General features: G+C 37.1%; 1 long non-coding RNA gene across 2 annotated transcripts in view; it reads left to right on the top strand.

The window, feature by feature from the left end:
* Positions 1–19,681, top strand: part of LOC112151401 — a 130,705-nt gene that overhangs the window by 31,202 nt on the left and 79,822 nt on the right. The window contains exon 3 of one of the 2 annotated variants that reach the window (XR_002920116.2): positions 559–688. The exons of the other annotated variant lie outside the window; for it this stretch is intronic. This is a non-coding gene — a long non-coding RNA (uncharacterized LOC112151401). Of the gene's footprint in view, positions 1–558; positions 689–19,681 lie in introns of those variants that run through there. 2 annotated transcript variants of the gene reach the window in all.

The following is a 19,681-nucleotide window of genomic DNA, read 5'->3' as shown; positions in this document are numbered from 1 at the left end:
ATTGAACAAAAAAAGTTTTTTTTGTTTTTGTTTTTTTTTATTTTTTATGATTATTTGACTTCAAAACTTAATGAGAAAAACATAGTGCTTTTTTTTCAAGTGCCGGTCAGTCCCTTTTCTTTACTCACACACATCAGTTCCACATTTTTCAAAATAAAAAGAAGTAAATTTGTAGTCAATACATTGTAATGATTGAAGATAAAAGCTTACACAAGTAAGAATAGTAAAATCTTACTTAGTGGAAGTATTACAATTTCACTTACAAAACTTACTTTTATAAGCTTAAGCAAACCAAAACAAATTTATTTTGGTAAATATAATTTACATAACTTTTTTTAAAAACACCATTACACATTAAAAAAATATATAGTGCTGAAAAAATACTTTTGTTAGTGTGAAGCTGTTTTTCTTTTCATTTCTCCGCCCTGTTTTTTTTTTTTTTGTCTTCAAAGAGTTTAAAAGCAGTAATCAGTCACCTTGCCATGCCATGTTGCGATTTCGGGCATTTCATATGACTTTATTGACTCAGAGTTTTTATGCTCTTCTTCATCCTGACAGTATAAAGAATGGGCTGACGGCACTCTTTCAAGATTGGGGGCCATTGTGTGGCTTGTGCTGAACAATGTGACTAATGGGAAGCCTTGCAGGACTTTCAGTGGTATCACTCAGAAAAACGAAAAATAAAAAAGGAAAACTTTGAAATATTGTTAGAGATTGTCTTTTTTTACACTTCCACTTTGACTTCAAGCGCTGCGTTTTTTTAAAGGAGATTTCCAGTCTGAAATGTGTGCTTTAGAAAGATTGTTTGAGTTTGCATATTACTAGGTTTCCTTTGTTCCTTTGAAATACTTTTATCGGCGGAGCGACCTTGGGAGAGGAACCCACCCGTCTACCTTTTAGCTCCCAGCTTCCCACAAGCCCCCACAGAGCATCTTGATGTCTCAAATTAAAGATAAGGTCTGCCTTCGCTGTGTACAGGAGCCACCCTACCTTTGGCATGTGGTCGTTGCTAATTACTTTGAGCTGTTAAGGGAGACATATCTGGGGAGACAGACAGAAGGGAGAGACCTACAAACCCACTTTAAAAGAAGAATAAGATTTTCTTTTTTATTGCCATTGCTCCCGATGGCTTTATTTGACCTGTTGGATATGCATTGTTCTGTCTCTGATGAGTCTTTGGGTTCTACCTGTTGTTTTTTTTCCGTTGAAAGTGGAACTCTGAGGGAAATCCTTAAGCTCTACCAGGCGTGGTTTGCAGCAGCAGCTGTCTCATAAATTGCATTGCACAAAGGAGAAAAAATGTGACAATGTTTCTTGTGTAGCTCTGTGCACATTTTCTAGACCTCAATACAACGAGGAAGTTACTGATTAGTCTGTCTGGAGACCTTTCCGTTGTTTTAGTCAGCAGCAGGGGATTAGAAAAAGCAACTTTTTAAACTTTTTTTTTTAAATGAAAAAAACCACAAACTTTTGTGAATACAGAAGTGGTATTTGTCACACCAAAACAGTAAATTAGTTGTTATAAATCATCTTTGGCTGCAGCAACCCATGGCGGTGGCGTCAGGGTTCTGGTTTAGCGTGCTAACTGCCTGGTAAACTGCTCCATTTAACTCCCTTCCGACTCCCACTGGCTCATTGCTAAATAAGGATATCAATTAGGCTAAAGCACTCTGCAAAGGCTCCCAAGTTAACCATCAGCCGAGGCATGAATGGATCTTTGGGGATATTGACTGCAGCGGCAATAGGTTTGTAAGTGGGCTGACCAAGGGGTAATTAAAGCAGCATTATCATGTTACAGCATTTATGCTTCTGAAGATTTATGCTGTCCATGCAGACAGGGCTACACTGAGCAGACACCGCAGCAACAAGAAAGACAGTAAGTGGAGGAAAACTATTTCAAATAACAATTAAACTGTCACTTAAGTTGAATGTCTTCTTTGAGAAATTGTCAGAATTTGCAGACATGCTTGTGACATGGTTTAGTCAACAGATTACAATACTTCTATAGCACTTCTTTTCAATTGGATCCACCCAAGTTTTAAACCTGTTCTATAGTGAAGGTTTTTTTTTAAACACTTTTATATTATGTCACACTTTTCAAATTTGTTATTAACACATTAAAGAATGCAGTGTTACATTAACCCACATGGAGCTCCAGACTCCAGTAATAGCTGCTTATTTTTCAAAATAAATCTGGGATTTTTTGCTTTCTGGGACCAGTTAATACTTCCTATTAGGAACATAAGGGGGAGGGGATACTTTTTTCCAGTTCTCTCTATACTATACTGTCCATAGTCACTACCAAATCCAAGTCCCTGATTGGTCTATGTTCAACTGGTTTAACTTTTAATGCACGTTCAATGGTCTTGATTTTTTTCAGCGTAGATCCCAAAAATGTACTTAAAAATATGCATAGTGACATGTGAACGCAAAAGCTTTGAGCATGAAAGCCAGAAATGCCCATTTATTCAATAAAAGTAGTTTAACATGTGTTGCTGAACCCAGTGTTTCTGATCTGATTATATTAGCATAACTCTTTAAAATTTGATAATCGGAAGAGAAGAAGATCTAAGAAGATATCTAAAAGAATTTTGGTGGTCACACACTAATGGCAAATTTGTTCTCAAATATTGTTTTTTTTTGTCCAATACATGATTATGATTCCTTAATATTTACCACTAATTATATATATACCTAAGTTTTCTTCTTTCTGTCCCCTTTCATTTTCACCAAAGACAAGAATGTTGAGCAATTCATTGTTATGTGCTGTGAAAATGAAATGCATAAATAATGAAATGGAATGTGTGCACACTTCATTAAAGAAATGAAGGTAAAGATAACATGTGAAGGTATGCTTGCAAAACTGTCGCACTGCTGGAGCTTTAACAATTTTGAACAGGAAAACATTCCACTTCCAAATGTCCTTATACAAGAAAAAATAGAATACTTACTTTTATTTTTTAGATGTGTCAAGAACTGGAGGTGTAGGGCCCAATATGCAGTAGACCAGGATTGGTGACATAATCAGCTAATAAATAAACATTAAACTTGACAAACTCTAACTCTTGAGAGTAACAAAAGAATGACAAAACAGAGCAGATGACCTGATGTGGTAAAACTGAAAACCAGACACTTTAATACTCTGAGGATACTTCACAGTAATGAAAACAGCTGTGGATGATCAACATGAACCTGAAATGTCTGATAGAGAACAACTTAAAACATAACCTAAACAAAGAACACAACTGATAAAACCAAGCTAAATCACATAATCTTCACAAGACACAACTATTTTGTTTAGTTTCTGTTACTCTACTATTTATCTGTGACTTTAGACACCTTCATAGTTGCTCTTAAGAACGGATAAAAAAATCCTACAGCAAATCCCTCATTCTATTCTCTTCATTTTAGCTTCTGAATAATAATGAAAAAAAAAGATTTTATGTGTAACTCTGAAAAAAGAAATAAAAAAAGGTCCTAATACGATGAGAACGAGTAATGACTTTACAAGATATGAGGAAAATCATCAGCAGTAAGCACAGGGCTGCCCAGTGGAAGAGGTGGCCTTGATGTATGTGCAATTACAGCTTAATTGCAGAGATAATTACTGTATGGGCAAGATTAATAACTTTATTAGCTAAAATGGTTCACTTTTGAAAGAGGGGAAATGTATACGTTGGTCTAGTGGATCTAAATTTGCTGAAAGTCAATTAACAGGCTGATTTTGTATCTCATTACTCACACGATTCACCTTGCAAAGGCACCTTGAGAAGCTAAATTTAAAACGTAGAAAAGGTCATAAAGTCCCTCGTACAATTAAAGCAGATATTCTGAAGAATTTTATCATTGATAGAAAAAAAAAACTCAGTCAAGCTTAAAGAGCTGCAGTAGAATGTTGCCTTAAAAGTGTCACATGAACTTTTTGGAAGCTCACAATCTTCTTCTCTTTTCTCTGCTAATGTCAGCCTTTCCTTTTTTCCAAAATGCTGAATGTTTTGAGTGTCCACATTTGGACCAGAACCATACAAACCCTTAAGTTCTCTAAAACAATAATAACCTCTCCTCCTTAATTTGGTGAATTTAAGCATACTGTAGTGTTGACATGGATAGATTTATCTTATCAGGACTTATTAACATTTCCATTTTCTTATTAAATGTCTGCTATAAAACTTATAATTTTTTCCCAATGTGATGTAATTATGATGTATCATTTCCCTCAAATAAAGGCCCTGTCCTCTCTCGGTGTTAATTTGAGCTTGTGAACTTTATACTTTGAACTAATTGGTTGCTGTCGGAATCCCCCTGAATGTGAGTAATTTGATCAGGTATTCCATAACCATTGTACAATTTAATTTGAGTAATTTAATTGGATTTGACTGTTCATTTCTGGGCCACTCTCCACTCAGAACTGCAGAGGTATCCTCAGGCAAACGCTCAACAGCTCTGACCAGTTTCTTACGCCATCAGAGTTGGAACCTTCTGCTATAGATTGCGGGATAAAACCAAGGACATTTCGTAGCCACTAATAAATGGAAACATACCCAACGCCACTTCATTTGTTTATGCACAATGCATTAATATTTGTCTCTAGTGTCACTAAAGGCCAATCCAGTAAAATACAGTGTTTTTTTTTATCATTATTTTTGAAGAAAAAACATAATTAAATAAAACAACAGATCATCAAAGGAAAGAAGCTGACTTTCTATTCAATGAAAAAAAAATGTTTGCAGATTTGCAGAACGACAACAGTAGAGGCAGGAGACCTGATACTTAAATTGATACTTTTTAAGAGTGGGAGGTCAGACTTGACTTAAAGTTGGAGGTTTGCTATATAACTATTAAATAATTAGTGATCAGCCAATATCTCTTCTCTTAGAGCCCATACAATGCAGATTATTAGTAGTCAAGGTGATCAATAATCAATATTGTAGGCCCCTATTTATTTGCAGCATTAGTGAATAGATTGGCATCAGAATTTCGAACATGAAATCCAACACTGAGCATTGTTTAAATGCTGTAAGCATATTTTATCATAGAGAAAAAAAAATATAAACAAAAGCTTCTCTTGTAATGTTGAATAAAAACTCAAATGTTCTTAAGTTGTTCGCTTTTCAGAATATCCCGTCACAGCGAATCAGCTTTCACTGCTACACACAGGTGGTTTGGCAGAGTTTTATGCCAGATGCCCTTCCTGACACAACCCCGTGTTTTATCTGGGTTGGGGACCGGCACAGGGAGACCCAGACTCAGCCCCCCTGTGGCTACATTGTTAGACAATAGCATAAAGGGTCTTGCCAAAGGACCCAACACTAGATTAAACTCATTACTTCTCTGAGGAGCAAATCCTGACTTCCCGAGTGCCAGTCCTACACCCAGCCAACTGACAACAAAAGGTACAATCTAAAGTAGGGTCCGTTTAGCTTTATCCATCTGCAATAAAAGCTTGAATAAAGAGAAGTTAAAAGCTTAAATTTTTTCCTTAACGTGTGAAGACTCCACTTCTGACCTCCCTGCCCTTTCTCTGCTTTTGATTGGTTATTTTCTGTAATGTGGCCTGTTTAACCAATCAGATTGGTGACATAATGATGAGGACGTGGTTGCATCTGAGCCAGATATTTCAAAGATGTGTACAACAAACTTGGAGGATTTGGCAATGCACCACTAATACTTTATGTATCAATAGTGTTCCCTTCATGGGGATACAGTTTTAAAAATAACCAGAGAAGTATGAAGTATGAAGTATGCGAAGTATACGAAGTATGATTTTAGATGTTTTAAGGCTGTAAAACTCCTCACTGCAAACTTTATGCATTTTTCTCAGACAGACCAGAACAATATAACACTTTTATCTCTTCTTAAACTGTCAAAGTTCCAACTTTTGTATAGAGTTAAAACAAAGATCTGATCACAATTAAAGATTAGGTTGATTCCATAACTGCATGTATCTGTACAGGAGACACAGCAAGGAGGAGATTGATTGATTGACAGGGTATTCAGCCAATCAGGATGCAGAAAGCTTAAAAAAGGGAAAAAAAGCTTGCAAAATTAAACAAAAAAATCTGCGAAAGGTGAACGTCGATATAGTGAGGGACCACTGCATACATTTTCTATTTAGACAAACAAATTGGTTGATTTCTTTCCATGGTCAGCCTAGACTCACTTTTTTTCCAGCACAGGGTGAGCTGAAGTTAATATCCTTCCAAATTTCATACATTCTTTTTTTATATTCTAGAAATGCTCTAGCAGATTACATTAAGGTAGGCATCTGTCTTTAGAGTGTGAGCCAGGCTGTCTTCCTGAGAGCAGAGTAAGCTGAGAGGCAGAGAAGGAAAGTGATAGAGGGAAGAAGGTTGAGGCAGAGACCGAGTCCTCTAAGAAGGAAGAGGAGTCACGGAATGGGGAGCGAGCAATGCCCATTGGCAAGAATGATTGTCTTGTGTGGGCCCTCTTCCTAATATATGGGACGCGGATGACACTGCCACTCTGCATCAGCCTTATGTAGTATTCATAGCAGCAGGTCTCTCTTGCACAATTTGTGACCTCCACCCTATCAAAAGAATATTGGGAGTTTAACAACAATGGGCAGCCTGGTAAAGAGTGAGAGCACTGAGACTCTAGCCAGGAACTTCCTCCTCTATTATTTCACTTTATATATATTGTGTTGAATGTGTCTTTTCTGGGATTTCCACAATAAAATGACTGTTATTTATCATTACCAACCTCTTTATCATTTAGTCAATAAAAGGCCTCTCACTTTCTCTCTCTTTCCCTCCATTGCGGTCTGGGAGTCAGATATCTGTATTAGTCCCCCCTGCCTCAGGGCGAGCTGTGTCAAAAGCTAAATCATGATCAGCTATGGCTTTCTGGCTAAATTGTGTATGAAGGCCCGGGGCGGGAAAGGTGCACATGCTCATTATTGGAGACACAGAGAAAAAGAGAGTGAAGTTTGCACACATGCGCTCAAGCACATGCACACACACAAACACACAAAACAAGGATGAAATGCACCACGCCTATACATAGGTCGTGAGAATCTTTATAGACAGTTCAAGCAGGAACTTGAAATTTATCCTCGACATGCAAATCTTAGAGAAACAACTGATCTGTTCATTAAATAAGCATTTTAACCAGTCAGCCTTATTGTGACACAGGGATTTGATCAGTTCTTTATTAGATTTTATAGATTGAAAACAATATTTGCATTATTAATAGTTAGAAATAATTAACATTTTGCTTTTATAGTGTCTTGCTTAAATTTTAAAGATAAAAATATCATAGCAAAGAATTTTTTTAAAGAAACAAAACTTTTGAATTAAAGACCTCCATCATTTGCATCATCGATTTTGCTCTGGTATTACATCAAACTACCTTCTTGATACATACTGTCTTCTCCCGGATTTGGGATGAGCACAAAAAAAACACTGGATTGCAGCCCCTCATGGTTGCATTGTGCTTCAAAAACATATAAGTGTGCTTTATTTACAGTTATTAATCTCAACTGTTTATTTTAAGTATGTACATTTCTTACGTTAATACGCTTTTCTCTTAATTGCCAAAAAAGAGAAACATTCACTGCAATGAGCAAAAATTATTTTTTCATGAGCTTTTATTGTATTTAGAAATTTTCAGACTTTCTTTACTTAATCATTATGACAATGCCGAATCCAAATTCTTTCCCTACCCCTACAACTTCTCCCTACCTCTACATTTAGCCCTCAAATGGAGACTTATGGAAAAGTAGTGTCTCCGAATTCAGTCGTCACTCCCAATCGATGATGTCATCAAAAGTCAGCTATGTAAGCACGTAGCTGCTAGCGTTCGTGGTTTTATAACTTTGAAAAGTCATGGTGAAACAAAAAGTACTTCCTTACATTTAAATGTAAACTTCTGTGCTTCAGAGCACACCCGCGTGAAGAATGCACTTCTCCGAGGCAATAGCGGGTTAGCCCTTAAAAAAAAAAAAAAAAGAAAGTTCCGAACACCACTACCCCTTTAAATGCCCCTAAAATTGGAGAGGTAGGGAGAAGCCAGAGGGGTAGGGGAAAAATTCGGATACAGGAGATACTCAAAGAAATAAATCTCACTGCAGGCTCATCTGAAGCTTGTATTCTTGTATCAAACCAGCTTAATACAAACTTTACTACTTTGTCATTTTTAATTTAAGTCAGGGTAGATTAAGGTTCGACTAGAAGTCCAATTTAAGACCCAATAAAATTGCTAAGATAAAAGATAATCAATTCCAATAATGGATGAACCAACAGAATATGGTGGTCCCTCGCTATAATGTGGTTCACCTTAAGGGGCCTTGCAGTTTTTTTTTTAGATTTATATATATATATATATATATATATATATTTTTTTTTTAATATATTTTTTTTTTCTACAGCGCATTGTGAACTCTACAGACCATTGTCAATCAATCTTGTCCTTGCTGTGTCTCCCGTACAGAATTCTTTCAGCTTTCCAAACTTGCATAACTCTTCAACCACTATTATTTTTTTGGTTTCATTCTATAAGACTATGAAGGTTTGAACTTTCAGTGTGTGAGAGATAACTCAGAAAATGTTAATGCTTGTATGATAAATGTGTATTAAGTGTGTAGTGAGTGATTTTACATCTTTAAAATATCTATAATTGTAAAACTTAAAGCTGAGAGCTTAAAAGATTTTGCCTATTGTGTTTTTCTTTTTTTCTTAGAACGTAACTGGGATTAACAAGGGATCTGCTTGGCCCGATAAGGCCCAACTAACAGATATAGAATACGACTGTTCTGATTATCTCTGTACACTTACCTCTCTAAAGCATCTACTAACCTGCACACACACGATTTGTGCTCTCCCCTTTTGGATGTTATCACCTTGTCCAGTCCTCTGGAGGGCCCTGGTCCTCTCCCCAGTGCTGCACTCACTGCTAGCACTAATTAATTAGGGGGGCAGGTTGGCCACAATAGAGAACAGGCCCAAGGCCTTTTCATCTCCTGGAAAACATTAGACAGCAGGCCCAGAGAAATATCTCCTCCCCCCTGATTAGTGTCATTGCAAAGCCCCTTAGAAATGAGTGGAGATTTAGGAACAGGTGAGTTAGCATTGGAATGAGCTTTTGCAGTAGAATGGGTCTTTCGCATTCCCTGTGGGCTCATTAACTGTCTGTTGTCTATTGATTTAATGAATGACCACAATGCTTATCACTTAATAACTCATTTTCTATGCCTACTTCATCATATTCTGGGTCATGGCGGTGGGCTGGAGCCTGTCACTGCCGTCAGTGTGTAAAACTTTGGACGAGTTTCTTCTCCTCTACAGATCATCAGCTAACTTTGTTCTGAATAACAGTTCCTGTTTTTGGAATCTGTGGTGTTTATCATATTTAAAATTGGTCCATAACTTGATTGCGGTACACCACTTAACACCTGTACGGTACACCGTTTGTACGTTTGCACAAGGTTCTTGTACACAGTGGAAATAAAGTGTCAGAGGGAAATAGAGCCGGGAAGCAAGTGGGGGAAATAATACAACCACATTTAATGAAAGGTTAAATTTTCATTTACTCACTATTGACTGAGCTGAAAGGGCCATTATTTATTGTATTGGCATGATGTGGCCCATTAGTGCTGTATTGGAATTGGTTTGGCTTCTTTCTCTCTCCCTTCCTCACTCGGTCTCTGTTGCTCAGCATTGTGAAATCGCTTCAAGGTAAAGTGTGAGAAAAAGCCCGTCTGTGTGTGTTTACACATATGTGTCTGAGCGAGATGCAGGCATAGGCTGCACACAAAACTTTCCTCTTTGAACTCCTTTTGTTCATCCATCCTGTTTTTGCGTCTTCAAATATCACTCGGTGATTCGGCCATCGATCTGTTGTTCTCACAATCTACGGACATATCAATGAGAATCTAATTCCGTTCAGCGCACTTTATCGGTCGCTGTCTCTGCAAAGTGACAAGACACATTGCGGCCGTGTGTAACCTAATAAAAGGGTGCTCTGCTCAATCCAGATTAAGTCACGAGACACTTTGGCTCCAGAAACACCCGGCACATTTATTTAGACCGGCTTACTAATTGGGGTTGTTGCAGAGAAGGCGAGAGTAAATGTTACTTTGTTTCAAGCCATAGTCACCCTCTTTAAGACCAATCATTCTTCCGTTTATCAGTATCCTGGTTACACAGAACAATCAACTATAATGAGGCGACATTTACATAATTCTCTGCTTTACCAAAGCAACCCAAGGCTAAACTTTGCTCTGTATTCAAACACAAAATAGGCTAATAGTGTTACAGCTGACAAAGGTGGAGATGTCTTTGCTGTTTCGGTGAATGTGTAGAAAAAAACAAATATATCCCCTTCTGTGTAAATGAACATAGTTTGTCATTATTTAAGAGCAAGCTAATTTCTTTGCAGAGACAGCAACCAATAAAATCTCATTCCACACCACGTACTTAGTCGAAAAAAAATGTTTGATTTGGACTTTCCAAAAATGTCATGAATATTGGGGTAGGACTCAAAATGTAGAAGATGGGGCTGGTGATAGCAGCATAAACTTTAATGAAAACAACTTTCAGAAGAACAAACTTAGAGAAACCAAAATGTTCTTAAAGTAGATATTGTGATGATGATGAACTAAAAACCAGACACTACAATACACTGAGGATAATCATTTTTTGGAGTATGTCACGTTCCTTTGCATTGTTTGGCCAGGGTGCGTCTTATAATCAGGAAAGACTTATATGTGTTATCAAAAAATAACTAGGCTCAAACATTTATTTTGCCACTAACCCTGTCCTTTAGGGGTTGCTTCTCACTAACAACCGCTAAGGAGCACTTTAGGTGTGTGCATCAGTATTTGCCACTGACAGTAACACAGAAGAAGAATCGCTGTCCAAAACAAACATGTAGGAGAATCTGATCATTCTCATTCTTAACTTTATCCCATTTTTCTTATTTATATCGAGACATTGTTATTCTTATTTTTATTTTGTCATTCCTCAGACTATTGTGGGACAGTAAGTCATCGTCTGGGTTAAAGTATAGCTGAAAGTGCTGTCATTAAGATGCAGCACCTGCAGTAGGAGGTAATGATCACTGGAAAAAAAAAAAAACATATATATATATATATATATATAGACTGAATGATCTCATGAACCCAGACAAAGATATATGCTTACTCAGGCCTTTGAAGAGCTCTTAAAAAATAAATAAATAAATAAATCATGATCTCAACATTATCTGTATCTTCTGTGCATTGTAATTAAGATTTACAGTCAATGCTTCCTTGCAGGGATGGAGCTAAAAAGTTGTCTGTATCTGGAACCTCTAGTTTATGAACAGATTGTTGGACAAGCTTCCAGCAGCTAAATTAATGTGCATCTTAAAAAGATGCAGTAGATGTAAATTTGAATGCAGCCTTACGCCGGGCTAGGCGGATTTATATAGAAACATCACACTTTTGGGAGAAAAGTAGGGCTTGTATTCCAGTGCGTTTGATGGAACTTATACTCCGGAGCGACTTAAAGTTAGAAAATACGGTAATTTAACGACAGCTGGGGATAATTGGCAACTTGAGATGGGTTGGAGAGTCTGAAATTGTCCGTTCATCAGACAATGTTGGGGACCTTGAAGGCCCTCATATCAGTAAATTACTGCACTGCTGCCTTCCTGCCACCGGCCTGGTACTAGACTCCCACCACACAACCTCGAAATGTGCCTGGGTGGCCATTGACCAAGGTAAAAAAAAAAAAAAAAAAAAAACTTTGGCCAAACATAAAATAAGTCAGGGAGTCTGCTGACTCAGCCATGTTGACCGTCAGAGTTAGCAGCTCCCTGTTAAGGCTGCCTAACAAAAATCTACCTTTTCAAAAGAAACAAAGCAAGCCCGCCAATAAAGACTGCCAAGGTCCATCCCCAAACCTAAATTAACAGAACCCAATAGTGTAAGACTGTTGAGGACATAAAAGAAAAAGAGAACCAAACAAACCAGCACAACTCAAAGTCAAATACCTGGTGCTGCTCCTCAGTCTCCTGTTCTGCCTCTACCTGCCTGGTTGAAGGCCTCCTCTTGTGTAAATAGTCATCAGTTGTTAATCAGGTGATCAGACCAACAGGGCAGGCAAAGGATGCTGCACGTCAGGCATAACAGATTTACAATTTAGGTCCCCACAAGGTGGAATTTTGGGATATGTTATCATAGTCTAAAGGACAAAAAGTAACTTGTGATTGTTTGTTGTAATAAATGTATGAATGAGTCAATAAATAAATGATCTTTTCTGATCTGTATTAAATATGCATCTCTACCTGCAAGTATCAGTAATGATCTTTTCTGTTATATTGAGCTGAAATTGAGCTATTTTTATTTATTTATTTATTTATTTTTTTACTTTATCATGATGTCTTCAGTATCTGAGGATTTGGACTGATTCTAGAATCAGTATTGCCGTAACTTTGCTTTGCACATTTTGCACCAATCTGGCCTCTGCACGCACATATATTTGTTGTCTTGAAAAGGGCACCAGATGGCTTTTGCTTTAGTCATCCTACCAAGAGAAGACAACATTTCTTAGTGTTTCATTTACATGAACACTCACACGTGCACAGACTTATTCAAGCAGGAAAACTGACAAGAATGCACAAATTCACCACAGTGTCACAGGGGTCACTGTCCCAAGCATGGGTTTGAGTGCCATCTGGCAAACTATTCCAAGGTTAAACATTCAGGAGCAGTGACCTGAAGAAGCTGCTAAACTATGAACTGTTGTGTATTGTTGAATTTTCCAGAAAAGTATATTGAAATATAGTTATTATTACACTTTTTTTTTAACATACTTAATTTTTCCTTTTTATACAAGCTCACAAAATACGTGCATGGTTTCTCCTTGTGTCACATTTTACAACTCCCAACATTTTCACTGTTGCCCTCTCCCTTTTCTGTCTCTAAACTCTGCATAAACTGCATGGGGCTTTACTGCCTTGTTTTCTGTCTGTTGGCGCTCTGTGCCAACATTCAGTACTCGCTCCCTGCCACTTTCACAGCCTATAAACATCTGGGCATGGGCCTTTCATCTGGTCAATGTGGCAAGGGGACCCAAGGGTTTACTTTAAAGCCATGAAAAAACAGACTTCCACCCTCGGCTTAGTCAGCCTCTAGCCTGCCACTATCAAAAGCTATGTTTAAAAGAAAAAGAGAAAAAAACCAGGCCTTCATTACGAATTAATAATTCCTTCCAGAAGGCAAACTTGGTCTAGGGTAAGCTCATTAATTTAACACCTAAAATTGCACAAACGATGCATATTAAACAAAACATTCTAAGTCTATGTTCAAAACTTTAATGCTTAGTTGATATTATATACCGTAATGTTACAATATAGTGTTGCTTATTGTTGTTTTTAAATACAATTAACATTTTAGCACATATATGAAGGAATATTGCCTCTTTTTCAACACTATAAGGCTCTCTTAAGAGGCTTAATTAAAAAAAACACACACACAACAACAGTGGACCATATGATCTGGAGCATGGTGAATTCTGGTTGTGCTTACTGATAGTGAAGCGATTTTGAGTTACATGAGACTGCATTTGTCTGGTTTTTATGATTCGTAAACAAGGTTGGGAGTCATTATGACTACGTTAACACAGCTAACCTGTAGTGGTGTTGGACTTGGAATTTTTTCATATTAATTTTGGAGTTAGACTAGTCACAGGATCATTTCTTTTCTTACCATTATCAATCTATTTTTTTTGTTGTTTTTTTTTTACATGTTGCAAAGACGGTTGAGAGTTATTGTGAATACACTAACGGACATGGAGTGGTGTTGGGCTGTGTTTTTTTTTTCAACGCATTATTTTTGTAATTAGCATGGTCACAGCATTCTTTTTTGAGTATCATTTGTTTTAGCTGTATCAATCTGTTTATTTTTTTATGTTTTGCAAAGACGGTTGGGAGTTACAGGTATTGTCAGCACTTTCACACAACTAGTGCTTCTATCCAGTAGCATATTATAAACAAGTTATAGGGTTTTTATGAATCTAGACTCAGTTTATGTGATGCATGTTTAATCAGATGTTGAACTTATGTCCTTGAATGTGCTTTTTGCATACAATGTTCACACTGAATTCCAATGTTTCTGTCAACCAGTGACGGCTTCATACAGGAATTCACGCTATTTAAAACAGTTACACAGCTACTTTGGAAGGTGATTGCCAGAGACGATTACATTCATCACCTGCTTTAATATCCATAGTGGGACAGCTGTGGTGCAGCGATAGGGCGGTTGACTCCTTAATTGGAAGATTCCCGCCTTGCCCGCCCATGTGTCGAAGTTTCCTTGGGCAAGACACTGAACCCCAAATTGTCTCTGGTAGAAGGTTGGCGCCAGTGTTTTGCAGCGGAGCCACCACTGGTGTGTGATTGGGAGTGTGACTGTAAAGTGCTTTGGGTCTTCAAGAAAGGTAGAAAAGCTCTATACCAGTATTTTTACTTTTACCATAGTGTGGTGTAAATTGATTCAATCTCTGAGAATTTGAATCATGGTGGACAAAGTGTAAAGACTTCTACAACATTTGATATAAAACACAGTAAACTCCAGGCTTTCACTTCTGTGCATTTTTTTTTCATTTGCCAAAGTTCTAATTCAATTCAGTTCATTTTTATTTATTTAGACCAATATCACAATACAGTTGACTCAATGGGCTTCACACTGGTCATTGCACAAAAACATAAACATAGCTGGTTGCTAAACTAAACTAAACTAAACAGACTAAGCTAAACTGGGCCTCCCTGACCTTAGATCCTCCTTCTTAGTAAGGGAAAAAAAACTCCTTAAAAAAAAAAAACATGAAGGCAGGATCTTCTGACTGGACAGGCAGGCAATGTACCAGGACTATTAAAAAAATAGCTCATCTAAATCTAAAACTATGTTTGAATAGTGTAGAAGATGAGCTTCATCCATAAGGAACTTGGGAACAACTGGCGGCACGAGACAAGCCAGAGGGAAGGTCCACGACCAAGAACAGGAGCACAGAGGATCTAATGCTACGTAAACACCTGGAGTGTGATGTGCTTTTGAAAATGTGCTAAACAGGCATCCTTACACATGCTTTTAGCATATAGCATTCACACTGGATGGTGTCGCTACTTAATACTAGTGTGTGTACTTGTAGTTAGAGGAGGCTTTGTGTGAAAATGTCAAAGCTGTGCAAATCTCTCAAATCTTGCTTCCATCTTTTTTTCTTTCACATCTCTATTTCAATATATAAAAGACTTGGGGTCATAGAATTCTGGGCGGCACCAACTGCAACTATTCAGCTCTGCTCCATGATCAATTTCCAATGGGTTGGCCCTTCTGTGAATTAAGAAGGCCAGCATCCAAATGTCACTACCAAATCTCGCATGTTTTTTTGAACTTTTCATTGTCAAGGCTGGTGTGAACTTACCATTGCAGTTAACGGCTCCTTATACAGAAGATCGAATATAGACCATTCATTAACGGTATATTGCAGCAAATATGGTAATTTAGAAGAAAAAAACAAGACAACAAAAATCCCAAAACAATGTATCCCAATGCAATTTGTCTGTTATGGAATTCTATGTTGGGTTTCTGTTTTTAAATGGTAAATCTGAAGTGGTCGGTTATCAGTCCCAGTGTTATTACAAGAGATTTCTTTATTCATTTATCTACACATGGAACCCCATGAACGTGGGTATGTCCACAGTGTGTTTAATCTCATTGAAAGGACAAGTGATTTTCTTTCACCGCTGTGTCAAGGTTGAGATGGACTGCAGTTCAACAACATTAATATTTAAGGAGCCTCAGCAGCTAGTCTCACCCTCATCCATTATTTGGGCGTGCTCTGACACTCACAGATTGTTGTCCCTGGGTGACACAACCAGCATCCAGATCTCAGCTCTTATGATATAGCAGCAGAGATGCTCATGACACATGACTGCAGTCGAGCTGCTTCCTGTTTGATTTTGGACAAATCTGTAAAAATAAGTACGGCTCATTTTTTACCTTTCTTTCAGTGGAATGTGATATGAACATTCTTAGCCATAAAGACCAACTGAAATTTGTTGTTTTATTTATTTATTTTGTTAGCTCAGAAGTTTTTATTAAATTCCTTTGCTATATGACATCGTGTGTACTCTGAAAAACATCTCAATCTCACACACAAACAAAGACCAGCATATCTGGAAATGATTTCTGGGGCTCAGAGGAATGCAGCCGAGGCAACACCTCCGTTACAAGTCTGTGAATCAGCTTCAGCCCCATGTCCCTCCTCAACCCTTCATCTCTATGTCCAGTTTCTGGGGCCCCTAATGCATCCCCAGACCCTTTCCAGAGTAGATGCTCTGTAACATGCTGAAACAAATCAAGTATTGACCTGGAGCAGTTGAGTGCTATAGAACATTATATTCTCATCCTGGTGGTGTGGTGACTGTAAAAAATGCTCTGTTTGCTATCAAACAGAGCTTTGCTTATGCACTCTGCTGCATGCCCAGGCGCCCATGATGCTCATACATCAAGCTCCAACCTTGTCACTTGTTTTATTGAGAGGGAAAACAAAGGGTTTAACAGGTTGGAATCATTTTTTTTCCTCTGAAAGATTTTTCACAACAGCACCAAAAGCTTTCCTTCTGAGTTTTTTTTTCTAATTCTTTTTGGTGAAAGAAGAGAAAACAACCAATCAAACAGAGACATAGTCGATTAGTAATTTTAATTCCTTCAATTAGGAAGGAAAAACAGGAGATGCACAATTATTTACATGTAATATGCATGTTTACCTATATTTGGAGAAGTGATGCAACATAATAAATCCAAGAATACTTGTTATTCCTGAGTTCTATTTTATGCAAAGCACTGGCAGAATGAACAAAGCTAAAAGGATTTCCTCAAAAGTTAAATTCAAGAAACACACATTTATGAGTACTTTTTGTTTAATTCTATAATTAGTTGCTACATATTGATAATGTTTTCATTGTTTTTTCCCAGTAGTATACCAACCTTTACATGTAGATAGAGATTGTAGTTGAAAGGAAGCAAAGAATTACAATAACATGCGCTCTGTTCCATTCCAGATTGATATATAATAAAAACGCAATTTTATGTTTTTGCTTTCACCTGTTTGCAAATAATTTAAACCTTAGCGACTATAAATAGTACCAATATTTATTCATTGTAGTGTTGATATATCGTTGATAGCAATAGAAATTTTTTAAACTGTGCAGAGTAATTGAAATTATAATTTCTTCTCTCCATTTTAATAAAACCTGTATGATCCAGTTGGCATGCCATAAACAGATAGTTTAGATGTTGAGAAGACAGTTTAGCAGTGACACATTTCTTGTTCATCTCACAACCTATTTTCCCATCAGCTTGTGTCCCATTTTTGAATACAAAACTATGAGACATCATAAGTGCTCCTATTTGTTCATATAAGTTAAAGCCCCATTAGTTGTCACGCACCTAGGTATGTGAAATTTGTTCCCTGCATTTGACCCATCCCCTGTGGGAGTGGTGAACTGCAGACACAGCTGCGCTTGAGAACCCCTTTGGTGGTTTAAACCCCCAATCCAACCCCTTTATCCTGAGTGTCAAACAGGGAAGCACTGGCTTTCCTTATTAGACCCTTTGGTATGACTCGGCCTGGATTTGAACTCCCTACCTTCCAATCTCAGTGCAGACACTGTACCACAGGGCCACTAAGCTGGTAATTATGTCACTTTTATTCCTTGAAATATACTTCCATTTTCTGCAAATATTTTTACCAGTGAATTACTTGATGCTTTAATGCTTTTTATCCTTCAAAATATTAGTTAAACAATGTTTTCTAAAGGAAAATTGATATTTTTACTGATTTATTTGTTCACACATTGAAGTTTACTTAAAGACTTATTAACATAATGGATAAAATTGGACTTTCTCACTCTTGGTTGGTTGTGTAGTTACTTTTAACAAATGTGGTAAGACATAAACATAAATTTAAAAAAGAAAGAGATAATTTTATAATATTTAATGATTTTGATCTTTTTTTTTCCAAAGTACTAAAATATGGTGTTAATAAATTCCTAGATTTTTTTGTATTTTTTACAGTTTTCTTAATTAAAATACACATTTATTGTTATACAAAGAGAGTTCATACTGTTTGTGATTAGTTGATAAAAAGCTTTTTTTCCCTTTTAATTGAGGCTGCTTCTAGTTTGAGGAGAAAAAAAAAGTTACCCTATTACTTTTAGAAATAAATATTTGGTCACGAGTCCTTCAGTTTTCACCCTTGTATTATTTCCTCCAGTCAATACCAGAGCTCAGAGTTTAATAATGACCCATTAAAATGTGTTTAGTAAATTGATCTGTGTAGAAACACCTTCACCAACAGCCACTAATGAGTTTTCATTTGTCCTAGAGAGCAGAGGAGAGAATGAGTGAGCAGCTTCCATCTCACTGCCCTCTTTTTTTATTTATTTTTTCCTTTTTTATCACTTTTTCCTTACACATTGAAACATTGAGTTATCGTGTGTACATCTAACCATTCCCTTCTTCATCTTCCTCTTTTGCTCTGCGCTCACCTCGCTTTTTCCTAAAGGACACAGGTGACTGAACCCATGACTGTCCTGGCGTCAGAGGATGATACATAACAGCTCAGCCTCAAATGACAAATCCAGGCGACACTGGGCTGAGAAGAGACATATTGATTTTTCAATGATTAATAAGTGGAAAATAATTGTATTTCATTAAGATGGATGGAGTTTCATTTAGTGCTGTCTCCTCTTCTTGACTTCAGCGCAGAGCAGGCAATCAAATCTGCCAGAACTGCAACCCGTTAGTCTGCTATGGCAACAAGGCCAGCCATGTCTTTATCTGTGTGTGGAAGTGTGTGTGTTTGTACAGCTACAGTGGGAAAAAAGAGAAAATGGAGAGATGAGTCTTTGTCTCAATGGACTTGAAGCAACTGCAGAATATAGAAAAAATGGACCACAAGAACGCAGCTTTTTATTCTCAGAATATTTCAACAACACTAACTATGTTTACATACAGATCAATGAGAATAAAGAAAAAAAAATGATTCCCTCACTGAAAGTGGCACTAATTTACAATAGGAGACAAGGCATTTGAACTCCATAGCTATGAGAAAGTTATGTAAAAATGGCAAACAATTGACTGCTGAGCTTTAATGTTAGGAAAACAAATAAAATGATTTGTATTTAATTTAAAAAAATATTGTGCTTTTTATGTGAATCTGACATAGTTTACAGTGAGTTTTATCATTTTTACAAAGCTCATGCCCAGAAAAATATACTTCTCATGTTTTGTTTCCTCCTATAGTCGCATAAATCCTAATATTCAAATGTTTTGCCAGCTTTTAAGTTTACTTCCGTATTCATCTTTTCCCCCTCTCTTGGATCAAACCAACATTACTTGATAGGGGGAACATGATAGCTTTTTTCTCTTCAATTAATACACCATTCAAATTTTAAAAAAGCATTGAAATGTGGCATCTGGTTAAAGCCTTGACAATGTGAGGGTTACAGCTCACGTAAACTTCAAAGTTTATTATATTTGTGATGCATTTTGGGTCTAGGAATACAAGGAGTATTGTGGAAATGTTGTTTTGTGCCGGATAGTGCTACCTACTGAAAATTGCAGAGACTTTCCCTCATGTGGAACAATATGCCTGTTGTTGCACAGGTGGCCAAA

Source organism: Oryzias melastigma, linkage group LG20 (genome assembly GCF_002922805.2).
Source record: "Oryzias melastigma strain HK-1 linkage group LG20, ASM292280v2, whole genome shotgun sequence".
Taxonomy (NCBI): Eukaryota; Metazoa; Chordata; class Actinopteri; order Beloniformes; family Adrianichthyidae; genus Oryzias; species Oryzias melastigma.
This window is presented reverse-complemented; position numbering and strand designations above follow the sequence as displayed.